This window comes from Pinus tabuliformis, chromosome J, assembly GCF_031772625.1.
Source record: "Pinus tabuliformis cultivar Carrire ecotype Pingquan chromosome J, CPIR1, whole genome shotgun sequence".
NCBI classification, from domain to species: Eukaryota; Viridiplantae; Streptophyta; class Pinopsida; order Pinales; family Pinaceae; genus Pinus; species Pinus tabuliformis.
Window position 1 is genome coordinate 1,452,692,340 of NC_142295.1, and position 17,028 is coordinate 1,452,709,367.

Sequence of the window (17,028 nt, forward strand, 5' to 3'; positions counted from 1 at the left end):
CATTTGAGTGTGGTCTTGGTATGGGTCATTGTGGATCAGTTGAAGGGAAAGGAGCATTGGTGATGATCTCGTATAAGGTGCCTGACTGAGAATAAATCAAATCAAGGTATTAAGCATGTAATATTGACTTCTCCTTTATAGCTTCCCCAACCGTATCAACATCCTTGACTATAGGTTGCAATAGGGATATGGTTAACTAGTCTTAAAGAACTTCGTCATGGAGTTTGATTCATCCTAACCTCTCGTGTCTTCTCCACTCATGGATATGGTCAGAGATGTATGTAGACTTATCTTGTTTCAAATTAGACAAAAGGTCAGCTCCAAGATCTTGCCTAGTAGGTAGTTGGAAATGATTCAAGAAAGTACAAGCCAAGGAAGAAAAGTCACTAGAAGATTAACTATCCAATTTTATATACTATTTAATGACATCTTCAATTAAGGTTAATTGGAAAATTCTTAACTTCACAGAATCATCCACCAAAGAGTTAGAAGAGCACCAAATATTTTAGGTGGTGATGTGTGTGGAGGGATTCTAAAATAGCTTCCCTTCAAACTTAGGAATATCCGAGGGGACTTTGGTTGGCATAGGTGGCCACCTAGGGTCATGAAATATGGGTTCATTTTCTAGCTTATCCAAATTCAATAAATCAAGAGGAGCTAGAAATGGAATTTACAATTGGTTAGATGGATCATGAGGAAAATAAGTCCTCAACAAACCATATGGGCCCCCAATGTCATATCTAATGGAAGATGAATGTGGACCAAGGTTGTATTTCATCACAATATATTTAGGTCCTGGGCCAATAGATGAGGTGTAAGGATGTTGTCCCCCTGGGTAAGTGACCCCAAAGCACCACCATAATCATTAGAGCCTGTAGGAAACGTTGCAGTAATGGGATTAGTGACCATAGTTAAACACACCCCTCCTATGGAATAGGAACCTATATTGAAATGCATCCCACCTACCAAAGAATTATTCCAAGGTTGATAAGCATGCGAAACACATAACTACCCTTGAATTGGCTAGAGGAAATATTTGATCCCCCTACGTGTTCTGCAAAGTAGGTATGCCAATGTTATATAGAGTGACCATAGGTATAGATGAACTACGAGTAAAAAGCACAACTCCCATAATATAACCAGGGTTTTCTGCCGTTCTGAACACAAAGGTGGTTGAAGGCGTAGACACATACAATGACGTAAAACTTGCATAAGTAAAAAAAGGGACTGGTGGAATTCTCTAGGAAGATGGTAGAGATGTTGTAGTAGGAATGGATCCCACCACACTAGTGGTGGAAAATATGGCATGACAATAGAAATTTCTAATGAAGAGGGTAAATAGGGACCCATCTATCCCATAGTCGAAGTAGTACTCTCACCAAAAATATGGTAAGGAAAGAATGAAAAGGGTTTAGTACCGTAAGGTCATAGTTGAACTAAAGTAGGTCAAATAGGGTTTATAAAAGGTGGGTTTACATGTGAAAGTGGACTCTTGTCATTCACTTCAATAGTAACAAAATATTCTATTCTAGTACCGAGGTTATCCTCTTCAATATGAGTATCGTCTAAACCCTTTGTTACTGGAGCTATCCAACATCTACGAGGTGGTTGACCTTTCTCTTTAGGGGAAATGCCTAAAAGTCTATGAGAACGTTTGAGGCTTTGATCAACAACTGTGAATATATGTTTTTAAAAAATTAAGTTAGTTAAGGAACCAAACTATGACTCAATTCAAATAAAAAACACTAAAAGGTCTAGAAGCCAAGCACACACAAACCAAAGAGAGAAAGAAGGAATTGTTCTGCTACTAGAGCCTGGTTGACAAGGGCCCAGGTTGACAATAAAGATGTGGTTGGAATAGTTGCATTGGAGACTTACTTAAAGGTTCTTTTTGACCAAGTACAACCACCCTTATGAGCCATGGGTTCCCCATAGGAGGTCTTAGTGAGTTTGGCCAATGTTTTCTCTATGTACAACAAGGACATCCCCTTGCCATCACCTATAACAACCCAACCTGGGGGACAATATTAAGTTGGATTCCCACACAAGGGTAGGGAAAATATGCTCAGAACCCCTTATGATCCAGGTGGATATTAGTGGCTACCCACCTATTCCACCTAGACCTCTAGTCAGTTTCATCAGTTTCTTTTATTATAGCAACATTTATTATTTTTAGTAGTTTTTTGGGTCCTAAACTTTTGGAGTTTTTTTTTTACCCCTAAATGGTGTTAGTTTAGGTTTGAAGTAGGATAGGACCACACAAATCATGTAGTACTTAGAGAGACCTTTCTAATGAGGTATAGTACATACCAAACGAATATCATATGACCAAGTTACGACCCTGAGAAGTTGGCTTCCCAACTAACCCCAACGAGGCCCACAAACTCTTGGTGTTCCATCTCCTAGGGTTAGGGTTTTGGTTGTTTAGGGTTTCCCTTTTTTTCAATAATAAAAAGGCCCTTGAACCTCATTATAACACAATTCATAGGCATGTAGCCACCACATATCTTATCAGAGATAATTTACCATCATCCAAGCTAGTTTATTTCCATTCTGTATGTAAGCATCGTTTAGTTATTTGATATTAGTGAAATGATTATTTATTTCTACCGCATCTTTGTGTTTATGTTTATATCTGTATTATGTTGCATTCCTGCATAAGCTTGGATTAGTGGTATCACAGAATTTTTCTCTTTATATTTTTTTCTTTGCATGTTCCCAACAAGGTCAGGATATAAGGAGTTAGGGATCGAACTAGTTGAACCTTTGCAAGACTAGCCTTGCAAACCCTGACAACCTCCCATGGAAGAAGCAAATAAAGGCAAGGGAGCAGGAGATCCCTTCAAGGTATTGCTCGAAGAAGCTCTCAAGCAACAAAGGAACACAGTGATGGATAAATTTGCCTAGATCCTTCAATGGATTCCCATAGGCAACACATCTTCATCCGAAAACCACTCTGGAGGTGCCACTCCCTTCAAGGTACAATTCAAATTTGACATTCCCATATTTGAAGGCTAGAGAGATGCAGATGTCATAGATAAATGGTTAAATTTGTTGGAAGGATATTTTTTGGTTCATGATTTTTACAATAAGGAAAATATTACTTTTGCAGTCCTCAAAGCCGCCCCCCCATGTCAAGGATTGGTGGGAAACCTACTGTGCATAGAGAGATGAGGGAGAACCCTCAATGTTTTCCACTGCACCCACTTGGAATTATTTCTGAGACACCATTAAGGAACCATATTACCCTGTGGGGAGCTATGAGGATAAGTACATATAATGGACTATGTTGTGTCAACAAATGGATCAAGGTGTGCATGAGCTGACGAACATTTTTCATACCTTGCACACAAAGTTGGGTATCAAGTATTTTGAGAAACATCTAGTGCTCAAGAACCACAATTGTTTGCACATATACATTAAGGAGGAAATGGATTTCCTATAAATCTCCTTTCTTGGTGCATCATATCTATATGCTTCCAAGATTAAGAAGAAATTCAAGTATAAGAAGCGAGACTTTGGATTTACGAACCCAAATCAGAACAAAGGTGCCCCCAAGCCACATAGAAAAGGGAAAAGTAAGGCCCCAGCCCCCCAGGACATCTTCCTGAAGCTGTAAGCCAAGAATAATGGGAAGGTAAAGAAAGACATCGATAAGTGGTGTGAGTTCCATAAAACTCCCACTCAAAACACGAATGAATGTTGCGCGAAGCAGGCGCTGGTGGCCGAGCTGAAAGACTCAGAGATGGATGCATGTTATGAGTCTGAGTCAAAACTTGATAAAGGAACTGACAAGGGAAAACATATCATTGAGGATGAACCCATTGCGATGATGGCCACCACTAAGCTCCAAAAGGTGGAACCTAAGGATCGAGAGGAGGGGGAGCACCTCTTCCACTTAAAAATGTGGGAAAAGGGTTTGCCGGTGAGGTTCATCATTAACAATAGGAGCTAGAAGAACCTGATATCAGCCGAGGTCGTTAAGAGATTGAATCTGCCAAAAACATCGCACCCACATTCATATAACATTGGGTGGCTCCACCAAGGGCGAGATCTCTGTATTAGCCAACAGTGTCACCTGCATTATATCATCAAGCCCTTTGCAGATGAGGTATTGTGTGATGTTTCCCCTCTGGAAGTCTGTGATGTTTTATTAGGTCAACCATGCCTATGGAAGCATCATGCTTTATATGAATCTAGACCTTATTATGTTACTATTACTTTGGGACATAAATTGTATAGGATACCAGAGGTAGCATCGCCTACTGCTCCTTCTTTCATCTCGAATAAAAAATGAAGTAAGATCATTTCCCAAAACAATAAATTTGTCGTCCTTATGATTCGCCCTCAAAACAAGAAGAATATTATGGACACATTCACAGCTTCTAGATAGGTCTCCTCCACATGACAACAACATATGGACAAGGTCATGGAGGAGTACAACGACATCTTCACCTCACCCATAGGGGTAACCCTACACTGTCAGGTTAGGCACTCCATCGATCTGATCCTGGGAACGCCCATCCCTAATGTACCAATCTATCGATGTTTTATTCTATAGAATGATGAGATCAAGTGGCAGATTCAGGAGATGTTGCAGAAAGGGAACATTAGGCCAAGTTCATAACCCTGTGGGAGCCCGATCATGTTGGTATAAAATAAGGACAGAACTTGGAGGATCTGTATTGACTATCTGATGTTGAATACACTCACTGTCCAGAATAGGTATCCAATCCCACGGATTGATGACCTTATGGACCAGCTCAAGGAGCCTAAATATTTTAGCAAGGTTGACTTGAATTCTGGTTATCACCAAGTACTGATTGAACCCTCTGATGTGTGGAATACTACCTTCAAATCCAAGGAGGGCCTTTTTGAATGGTTGGTCATGCCTTTCGGGTTAACGAATGGTCCTGCAACCTTCATGTGGCTGATGGACGTCATCTTGTGCCCCTTCACCAACTTGTTTGTGGTAGTGTACTTGGATGACATCCTAATCTTTAACCAGAGTTGGGAAGAGCACATACACCATATTCGACAATTCATCCAAACCCTGCAACAACATAAATTGTGTTCCAATTTGGAGAAATGAACTTTTGGTATGACCCAGGTTCAATATTTGGGGTGAATCATTGATGAGTGGGGTGTGCATGTGGACCCAGCAAAGATACAAGTTATTCGGGATTGGTCAGCCCTAACCACTCTAATAAAGATCCGTATCTTTCTGGGCCTTGTGAGTTTCTATTGCAGGTTCGTGTTGGGATTCTCTCACATCACTTGGCCTTTGAGTCAAGTCACCAAGGGTGGAGAGAAAGTGAATTTCTTTTGGTGTGAATCCCACTAGAAGGAATTTTCTAAGTGAACCATCGCCTCCACTCTACACTAGTGCTCACATCACTAGACCTACAAAAACCATTTGAAATTGAGATATATGCCTCCGACTATGTTGTTGGTGTAGTTCTTACCTAGCAGGGACATCCAGTGGCATATCATAGTGATGCACTTTCAGATACAATTTGAAAGTATCCCACCTATGACAAGGAGATGTATTCCATTTTGCAGGCTTACTAACAATGGAAGCATTACATTTTGGGGAAGGAAATGGTCATCCACATAGACCACCGACCCTTGCAGTTCATACAAACACAAGGAAAACTGCAGAATTATTTCCATCATATATGGTCCACATATCTATAAAAATTCCATTCAAACATTAAGTACAAGAAGGGAAACACCAATAATGTTGCAGAATTCCTCAGCCGACCGTCGGTTATGTCACTGACCACTGTGCTCTACCCTTAAGGACATGAGACTTCATGATGGTCGCATCTTTACAAGAGTGATCTGGAATTCGAAACCACATACTAGATGCTCCTAGAAGGTAAGCAAGTTCCAGACTTTCACCTCCAAAACACACTATTATGCCACCTAGGACACCTCTGTGTCACTTCAAGCAAGCATGCCGAGATGATTTGGGAGGCATACTATGGTCGGGTCCCTAGACATATTTGGAAAGAAAAGACAGTAGAAGTGCTACAAAAGTATTTTTATTGGCCGAACCTTCGATGGGATGTTGGGAAGTACATTAGGTCCTACACTACTTGCACCATTTCAAGACCTACAATCAAGAAGCAGGGCATGTATACTCCTCTACCGACTCCTAATTGGCCCTGGGAATACATCTCCATGGATTGCATGTCGGGCATCCCTTCTACCAAGCATGGAAATGAAATATGTTTTTGTGGTCATCGACAAATTCTCTAAGATGGCCATTATGGCGTCCTAAAAAAAGATTATCACAATAGAAGCCACTACCAAATGCTTCTTTGAATGAGTATGGGTACACTTTGGAATCCCACAGTCTATTATCTCAGATCAGGACAACCAATTCATAAGCGCATTAGGGTAAAGCCTTTGATGGTTGTTGGACACCAAGCTCACTAAGTCCATGATCTTCCTCTGCATGTACAACTCGAAGCACCCACTCACATTGGATGAGAGCCTCCCCTATTTCCAACACAACTACAACAAGGCTCTCCACAACTTAACTAGCTAGCACCCCTTTCAGGTAGGATTGGGATTCCAACCATAAGGTCATATTAGTTGCACTAATGTAGGGAAAGTAGGGTCAGTAAAAGGTGGGTTTACATGTGAAAGTGGACTCTTATCATTCACTTCAATAGTAAAAAAACCCTTTGTTCTAGTACCAGGTTTATCCCCCTCAACCCAAGTATGGTCTAAGCCCTTTGTTACTGGAGTTATTGTTGGCTTATGGGGGCCTAACCCAGGTTCAGAGTTGTTTAGCCAAACAAATCCCTACACTACTGGCCCTTTCAGCATCAACCCATGGAGCGCGGACTGAAGTCTCACCCGAAGCAGTATGGGGGGTTGCTGGAACTAAGTTTCCGCACCCTTGAGATGTTTATGGTGTCGATTTATTCCAACTGTGCCTGCCTTCGCACAGGTTACTTTGCACATTATTCTAACCTTAAATACCCTTGTGATTTGTTATAATCGCCTTGCATACAGCCCTAACCAGGGGCTGAGATGCTTTCGTGCTGCTATGGCAGCGAACTGCACTATTTCCCTAAACTACACCGCGTATCTTACTTATCTTCTTAACAAATCTTAGTTAACTTTGTGTAAACAGATATTCTATCTTGCATTCACTTAATCAATACAATTATACACATTCGTGCATCATATAAATAGTAGAAGTGCAATTTATACCCAATATATTCAATACATAAAACAGGAGATAAATACACAGAATTGATATGAAACTTCTCTTTATTAATACTTCCAACTATTATAGACTCGACTCGCCCTGTGCACTCAGCTGCAGGGGTCCACGCACTTAGCTCCAAACTACTAGGCCTCTGTGCACTTAGCTGCAGAGCCTTCTCCTACTCTACGACCCAAAATTAGACTTTACTCCACATATATGACTCAACTCTTCGTCCTCCTTGTGATCATTCGATTAGATTAGATGCCTTAACTACTTATAGCCTTGCTCTATTTATACAATCCCATGGTCCGCGGACCATGGGTAGATCTCTACAGCCAACATTATATTAACAAAATTGAGGGCGGACAACCTTATGACTCTTTTACAAGCTACGCGCTCCGCACCCACAAAATGCGGAGTCTTTACATTGGAGTTACAATTTTTTATAGCTCTAAGCCCCAAAACATCCCTTGGGGGATCCCGTGCCCAACAGGCCCCCAATACAAACATTGTGACTCACCGTCGAGTCACTCCGTCAGTGCGGAGATCTTTGCGCGAAGACCTCCCAATTCTGCCTGGATCGCTGCAAGATCAGCAACGCACTGAGTGACTGCCTGTTGTACTTCCTCAACACACTGTTCAGAGACCATTGTGGCTGAACTGCTGCCTTGTACCTTTTCCTTTGTTGCTTTCAGCTGTGCGATCTTTGCTTCAATGGAGGTTGTAATGACATACACCTCATGAATCCACAAATGTAAGGGCACCTTCAAAAGTTCTTCCTTATGTCGAGCAGCATCTACATGTTCCTTGAGTGCTTTTGCCTGCTGCATCATCATAAGCCTCTACGTAAGGGAAATTGTCTGCACGGTCCCTTTTACTTCATCATATTTCTGTTGTAGCTCATGCGCCTTTGTCTCTAGGCATTGTATGTTTGGGTCCTCCTGTAGGGTAGTGAGAACCTCGAACAACTGCTCAAACAAATTTCTGCAGTCTATCACTACACTTTTAACCTCTGCTATTGCTTTTGTAATCATGATGGCGCGCTATTACTTAACCTTTGGTGAAGTTGAAGGTTTCACCTTCAATTATAGTTCAGCTATCTGAAGGTTCAGCTCTAGCTAAACCCTGGCCATTTCTTCCTTTGCCTCGCACACCCATGCTGCTAATTTCTAGATACGCGCCTCCACTGGTTCTTCTACTTGGATGGCCAACTCCAAGACCATCTGGCAGGCTTCCTCCACCACCTGCATGATCTGTCTATTCTACGCCTCTACCTTGTCACGTTGCGGGCTCAGTTGTCCAACGTTGATGCGCTGCTCGCTAATTACATTGAGCGCGCGACCCTCCCTTACTCGTAGTTCTACAGTGATTCCATCCTGTAGAACATAAAGCGTCTCTCGAGAGAGCACAACCACATTTAACCTAATTCAACCAGCTGACCATAGGCCTGTTGGCCTCATTTTATGTAACGAGTGCTCCATCTGGTAGTACTATGGTGTTGGTCATCCGGGCGCACAGCATTTCCTTGGCCGCGAACGTGCCTACTATGAGGCTGGTTGACACAGTGCTAGCCTGTGGAGTGTGCACCTGCAAATCCTGTATTTGTGCCTGGAGGGTCCCCAACACCATATGGTGTTCCTCCCTGAACTGCTGGAGGGCCTCAGCAATGACGTCCTTCATCATCTCACCAATGTCATGTAGATCCCCCTTAGTGAGGGTGATCAGGTCAAAAGAAGTCTTTGAAGCCTTTGACTTCTTTCGCGGCCCTACCTGCTCTCTTGGGCGTGGATGTTTCAGCTAAGTCAACGTTGTCTATGGGTCCACGCTAGCTTGATCTGTATCTATCTCCAGCTTGGGTGAAGGCAACTTTTGTCCTTCACACTCTTCCACTACTACCTTTTGCTGCTCTTCCGCAAACTTCGCAGTGTCACGCACAGACTGGGACTTTGTTGTTGCCGCTTCGTTTCTGTGCTTTTCTACCAACTGCGCCATCCACAGTTTTGCCTCTTCCTTTTTCCGTTGCACGGCGAACTTCTCTACTTCCACCACGAAGCTAGTTGGAGCACGCCACTCTGGTGGCCATGACTCAAGGACCGCAAAGATGATGTCGTCTGTCGCTAGATAGGGTAGCTCGCGCCACATCTTCGCGCAGTCCTTTCACGCCCTAATGTAGACATGGTGAATATCTGCCTTGAACTTCACGAAGCTCTGCAAACTATTGTAGACTGTGGGCGATAACCACGGCTTGTGATTAGTCCCCATTCTGATGTTAATCTCCATGAGCACCCAGAATATTTTGTTGTTCCTTATCCTTTGTGCATCCCTAGTTGCCCACAGTGAAGCGTACTTCGCTGCCTTTGAAATGTCTTGCATGATCGTTAGGAACTGGCTATCTTCAGGCAATTCCCATGCCACTAGTATTATGGACAACAGAAGCCACGCATAGTGAAAATTTTTTCCCTACTCCTATGCCTCGTGGCAATTCTCAAGGAACTCTCTGCATAAGTAGTTTGCCCAGTTGAACTGGACCCCTTCTACTCATTGCGCTGATAGTGCAACCACCGACGTGGGAACCTCATCCATGCGGTACTTTCGCATAACCTTCCCTGCCAATATCTACACTGTGAGTTTAATAACAGGGTTGTTGATGCTAGAAATGGCGTACCCTCTCTTCTTCTTCTCTAGCTTAAACTTCTTCTTCACAGCCTCTGCGATGGCCAAATCATCGCTCTTTCCCTCCAAGATGTTTGTTGGGTCCTCCCCTTTTGAAAGGAGCCAGGTAATTATGTGAATCAAATGGTCTGTGATGGGGATATGCTCCTCCAACCACAAGCACCCATCATGCACCAAGTAGAGCAACTGCCTGATGATAAAAATCGTCAGTAGGGCATGATGGTAATGTGGCACCTAGAGCAAGTTTAGCAACCCTGCTTTCTCAACTCCTCTCAGCCATTTACACGGCTCTAATTCTATGGTTCCGGTCGGCGCGTCTTTCTTCTGGTGCATGAGATGTGCGGTTGCAAAATGTGGGAACTTCTCGTGGTCTCCGAGATCCCAGTCTTCAAATTTCAGTACAGGCACTTGCCCTAGGTACGCTCCTTCAAAAATAATGTCATCAGTGAGTCACGAAGTCAGTAGAGAGCTTTTTCTTTCATCTATATCTTTGGGCACCTTTACTTTACAATTCTGCGGAGGAACATATGCAGGTAGCCTGGTAAGACGGTCTGCACCCTGGGTTTCAACTTTCAACCTCCATTTCTACATCCTCCTCCTCTACCAGGATTTATTCAAATTCTTCCCCCTCATCAACCTCCAAATTGAAAGCCTTCCCCTTTTCTTCCATGGTAAGCTTAGTCCTTAACGGATTCCTAGGGGATATGTGCACTAGTACCATAGCCTGGTTGTCGTTCTTGGGTCTCAGCGTGTGCGGCAATTTAGGGATTTCTACGACTATCCTAACAATTTTAGGGGCTTCTACTTCCATAATGACCCGCGTAGCTTCCTTGGTGGTCGTTACTCCAGTATCCATGGCTTCTTCAGGTGCTACCATAGTGTGATTCCACAATTCTCTTAACGGCTTGGGTAATTGCTCAAGCAATAAATTCGCCTTCAAAAGATTGAACAAGTCTAGGTTCATGAATGTCTGGGCGCATAGCAACTCAGTTCTCAAATTTCCAAGTGTTGTTTTCTGGACAACAATTTGTAATTTATAACGCCTTTTGAATTTGAATTCGACTGTTCCCCCCACATTTAGTCCATTAATGTTTGATTGGTGACAGATTTTCAAGAATCTAGCCCATAAAGTTTGCCTTAAAGTCCTTTCGCCCACTCTATTTGGTCTCAAACCAAGCATCACATCATGAATAGTGACTGTAACAATCACTTTCCAGCCGACTCGCGTGGCAGCGCAACTACCCTCACGTTATCGCGGACCCTATGACACTTCACTATTGCGCGTAGTCCTGACATCGCGCAGCTCCCGGGCAGAGTAGTTTATAGTCCCGCACCTTCTTTCAGCTACCTGGAGCACTAAGATTGTGCTTTTGTCAGCTAGTTAGATGGCTGAGCCCCCTTTGTTTGTCTTCAAATGACTACCATTGACTTTTCCTGGGAAGAGTTCTCCATTTAACTTTACCAACTACACCGCGCCACCATCTATGATCTCCTTAATAACATATGGTCCCAGCTAATGCATTTTGAGCTTCCCTGGGAATTTATCAAACTTGCTATCATAAAACAACACCAAATCATTCACCTTGAAGGTGTACAACTTAATATGTCGATCATGCCAAGCCTTTTCGTGCTGCTTTTGGACTTGCTGGTGAAATCCAGCCAAAAATCGTTCTTCCTCGAGCTCCTCTGACTGTGCGAGCCTCTCCTTCAGGGCTCTGCGATCTGTCATACCTGCGAGCGCTACTATGCATAGACTACGCATGATGTATTCCATAGGCATTATAGCTCCCACTCCATAGACAAGCCTAAAAGGTGTTTGTCTCGTCAGTTTCTTACATGTCATCCTATAAGCCCATAATACTGCAGGTACGCATAGGTCCCAATCACTTCGCTGTGCATTGCATACTTTGGTCAGCGTGGTCTCCAGTACTTTGTTGAATGCTTCTACTATCCCGTTAGCCTATGGATGACACGGTGTGCTCTTCTGATGATACACCTGAAACACTTCTATCAGCGTGATGATTGTTTCGTTCAGGAAGTGCGTACCGCGATCGATTAGTAAGATCTTCGGACATCCAAATCGTGCCAGTACATGTTCAAATAGAAACTTTGTGGCAATTGCGGTCGTGTAATCTTTCACTAGCTATGCTACTGCCCAACAAGTCAGGTACTCTGTCGCAGTGATAATATACCTTGCACCTGTTTTTCCTTGAGGTTTGATAGGTTGTACAAAATCTATTTCCCACTTTTTGAAAGGTTGCAATGTCATTTGTGGGTTCAAAGGCATTTCATCCCTCCATGATGGCTTACCTGTTCTTTGACATACATCACATGCCTTGCAATGTGCTTTTGAATCCTGATGAAGGGTTGGCCACCACAACCTGTTGCATAGAATCTTCTGCGCGGTCGCTCTGCCCGCATAATGTCGTCTCACGGTGCCCCCATGAGCGTCCGCAAGCATGCTGCTTTGTTCAAATTCAGGTACATACCTTCGTAGTATTTCATCATTCCCCATCTTGTATAGATTCCCAACAATGAGAGAGAAATCGGCTGCGCACACCACTAATTCCTTCTTCTGCTGAACAGAGTATTCTTTTGGCGTAGCTCCAGTTGTTAGAAAGTGAATTATATCTTCAAAATTTCCATCCGCTATGTGCACAACAAAGAGTTGTTCAGTGGGTAATCCTTCCTCCAGACTAGTAGGTTCCTCCCCTATCTCAATGTGTGACAGGTGATCTAGTCCCGTGTTCAATCATCCAGGCTTTACAACAACTTCAAAGTCATATTCTTGGAACAATAAAAGCCATATGCATATGCTCCTCCCCAACACATGCTTATTGACCAAGTACTTTAGCGCAGAATGATCTGTATACATCTTAAAGTGTCCTCCTACCAAGTAATGTCGATACTTCTGGAGCACATACACCATAGCTAGTCCCTTGCGCTCAATGGTGGAATAGTTCTTTTCTGCTTTAGATAATCGGCGACTCGCGAACGCGATAGGGTGATCCGAGCATTCTCTACCATCCTACATTAGTACTGCCCCCAGTGCTATACACGAAGCATCAACATGGATATGAAACTCTTTCTTCCAGTTTGGGAAGACCAAGATCGGTGCAGTAACCATCTTTTCTTTCAATACATCTAGGCTTTTCTTACAGTCATCATTCTAGTAGAACATGACATCCTTTTTCAACAACTTTTCCATCGGTGTGGTGATTTGAGCATAGCCTTTGATGAACTTCCTGTGGTACCCCATATGTCCCAAAGTAGCGTGTAGCTGTTTCGCACTCCACGACGCTTCCAAATTCTGAATCACCGCGATTTTCACGGGGTCTACCATCAACCCTTGTTTACAAACCACGTGCCCCAACAGGTTCCCAAAAGGAACGAGGAACAAACACTTCTTGAGGTTGAGCATGATTTGGTATCTTTGGCATGTATCTAGCATCAAGTGTAGGTTCACTACGTGGCACCTAACCAGCCCAAATACAATCCAATCATCAAAATGGACCTCCAAGAACTTATGACTATATTCCCTGAATGTCGCAAAAACCAAGCGCGAAAAGATATAAGGCGAATTCCTTAATCCAAATGGCATGATAGTATATTGAAAGCAACCCCACTCAGTCACGAAGGTTGTCTTGCTCCTATCCTCTGACGTGATTTTGATCTGGTGGTACCATGAGAACCCATCAGTGAAAGAATATGCTTCTTGACGTACACATGCGTCATTCAATTTTTTGAGATCCACACATATTCTTATTTCGTCCTTCTGCTTCTTCTCTTGTACTGCCATCAGGCTTACCTAATAGGATTCCTCCACAGGCTCAATGATGCCTGCCGCGAGCATCTTGTCTAGTTTTACGCGGACCTTCTCCTTATATTTCAGACTTAAGCGATATGACCTCTGCTTAACTAGCTTCACATCGGGTTTTAATGGGATCTTCATTACCCCTAAATCTCTGATTATTCCCTTCAAATCCGTAAACTTGGTTAGGAATAAGTGCTGATATTTGTGGAGTAATTCAATGACCTTATCCACTGTCGCGTCGTCCCAATAGTCTCCAATCTTCGCGAATTTAGGTTTTGCCTCTGTACCAATATTCACCTGCTTATTCTTCATCGGCGCGGTTATGTCAGGGTTTTCAATCTGTGGTCCCTGAACCTCGCAGTGGCATTCTGTCTTTGGAATGGTAATTTTCCACGAATCTTCGTCTTCTTCTTCAGCAGTTACATTATATCATTCCAGCGCGCAACTCAACTGAGTAGCCCATTCAAGCTAAATCGATTCTACCGACACCTGTGGTATCGTAAAGATGGTTGCTTTTACCACTTGTAGCGCTTCATCAATCCTGTCCCACCCATCCTCAAAACTGAAGGTCATCATGAACCCTTCACACAGAACATCCCATTCACCTATCCCGTGGCGGAGCTCTATTTCTATATACCAGTTCATTGGTATAACATCCAGGGTATGACAGAACAAGTGCACCCACTCAGGTTGTGGCTTTTCTCCATAGGCCTGCATTCACTTGGCCAAATGCGCGCGCGAGTCATCCTGCCCATCATACTTATCTGTCAGTCACACCCTAAGCTTCTCAATTCGTGTGTGCATCATTCCCATACATTTCCACCAGTCGTCAAAGCTCCCTTTATGCGTGCCCCACAATCTCACGAGCGTAGCATGCAGTACCTAGTCCAAGGCCTGGAAGCGTTACTTTTCTGACACCTGCCTTTCAAATTTATTAAAGAAGGTATCTACCTCACTTAGACCATCATAAGTAGGCATGTCTCTTACTTCTGTCGATATATTACAATTTAGTGTAGTTACCTCATGTAACCTATTCTGCGATCACTCTATTTCATCATGTAACCTATTCTTCTTTCACGCTCCCATGAAATCTGCCCATCCGCAATGGGATTCACCCAATCTTGATTTTGCGTTATTATCTTATAGATGCAATCCAAATCATCATCACTTTCATAGTCGCGCACTGGCTCCATATAGCACGATCCTTCAGTAGGGTCCAGGGGTATAATTACACGTAGTGACTTCTTTTCAAAAATCATTTTTCGCTCTTTCAGATTGATCACCCGTTCATGTCAGTGGCCTAGTCAATTCCTAAGAGTACGGGGTAGGGATTTTTGTCATCGACAATCTCTATCACTTGAAAGTCTGCCAGCCTACTCGCTTGTTACAGGGAAAAGTGTCTATATAGAACTGATCTATCCCACTAAGGTGTGACAGCTGCCTTAGAAACAAATAGAGAAAAGTTACTTTCGTTCTTCCTTTATGAATTATAGATAGAGAGGAACAGAAAGACCAACCTCTGTCTTGCGCTAATCTCCAGATTTGATCCCTCTCTTCTTTGATAGTCCTCAGCTACCTGCTCCCTTGCACGCCCAGCTTCACAAAGTACATGTAAGATCACAGAAGCATAGCACTATACAAAGACATGGATCTATAATCATAAACAATCTAGGATCAGATGTAAATTGACCATACAAATGTAACAAGCATCAATGATACAAAAGCATGGAGGAAAACTCAAATAGCTTTTATTGATAAACAAGAAAAGAGCCAAGAGGAGTTACAACCAGTTGTTCTGACCCAGCATCAACCTCCCAGCAAAGAAGCCCCTCTTCACCTCAAACAAAGCTTAGATCACCCAACAATCTGATGTTTGTCTCAAGAAACCAACAACAATTCCTTACAATATGCAAAATTCCAGCCTCCGAATCTCTGGGATGAGGGATCCATATATAGATATCTGTAAGGGGGATGAGTCAGCTTGTGATTTGATTAGTGTCCTCTCTCTGATAGCTCTTGCTTCCACTTGGACACTGATGGCCTCTTACTCATCCTTGGTCGAATTCAGTGAGGCAAGTGTCATAGGAGAAGATTCTGGAAGCTTCCATTGCCTCTCCACCTTGCGGAATGATACTGCCATTTGTCATTTCTCGCCCATCGCATCCCACAGAAGGGACTTTTGAAATGCAACGCACCCTCACAGTGTATTTGGGTGAGATGCAACGCACTTAGCCAGTGGAGCAGCTGCATGATCCTGTTTTGACCAAACCTGAGCAGTTTCTCATGGAGAACTTCTGGGAGAAGCTGTAATCTGTTGACCTTGTTCCTTTAGGGGTTAGAACAACACTTTTAGGGACTTAGGAGCCCTTGGTTCATGGACATTTCATGCTTGGGGTTGTAGGGCCCAAAAATGTCTATAATAGTTTCCCCCTAAAGTATGAGGTTGTGTCGGGTGAAATGCTTTATTATGAGGATCCGAAGTTCTTTCAATGCTGGGAGGAGACCTGTAATAAGATACAATACAATACATTATCTTCATACTATTTTCATGATCTAGCTGAGGCGGGCATTCCCATGCTCAGCTTTATAAATTCATTTTCATGTACATAGGATAGACAATCGTCTGAGTGTAGACTGATGATTCTGATAGAGCCATCATCCTTTTGATTGGATGATTATCTATGCAGCAATAATGTACATTTGATGTCTTTATTTCCCTGAATATATATCGCAGCCCCGATGGATGAAACTAGATCTGGGGTCTTCAGTCTCGTTCAATCTTCACTCGAAGTACAAGTCGATCCATGTGAGAAATGTTCTGAAGTTGAACATGGAAAGACATTGCTTGATTACCAGTCAATGATGTAAACTGTAAACAAGCGCGAGAGGAATCATTGATAATGATAATGACCCTCAAGGTACTGCAGTACAATTCACGTGGTGTGAATAAAGGACTTGGCGTCGAACACCACGCAAAATCTTTCGGTCGAAGGCTATTGATGTAAACCTGTCGCCGGAAGTGAGAAACTTGCCATTGAGGCATGCAAGCTTCAAAGTACTGAATGGCGTGTTCCTAGATCAACTTCTTGGATAATGAGCTGATGTCGACAAGAAGTGATCCATCACAGGAGGGCCTTAATGAATCCCACATCAATGACACGGAACGAAGCAAATGATTTTAATGGAGGTGAAAACGATCTGGTGATATAAGGTTCAGGGTGGCGATCATGAAAGAATGGAGCATAAATGTATGGTGGTGGGTGAGACACAGGTGAATTCTCTGAATGACTTCTCTTGAACATATCGGCGACAC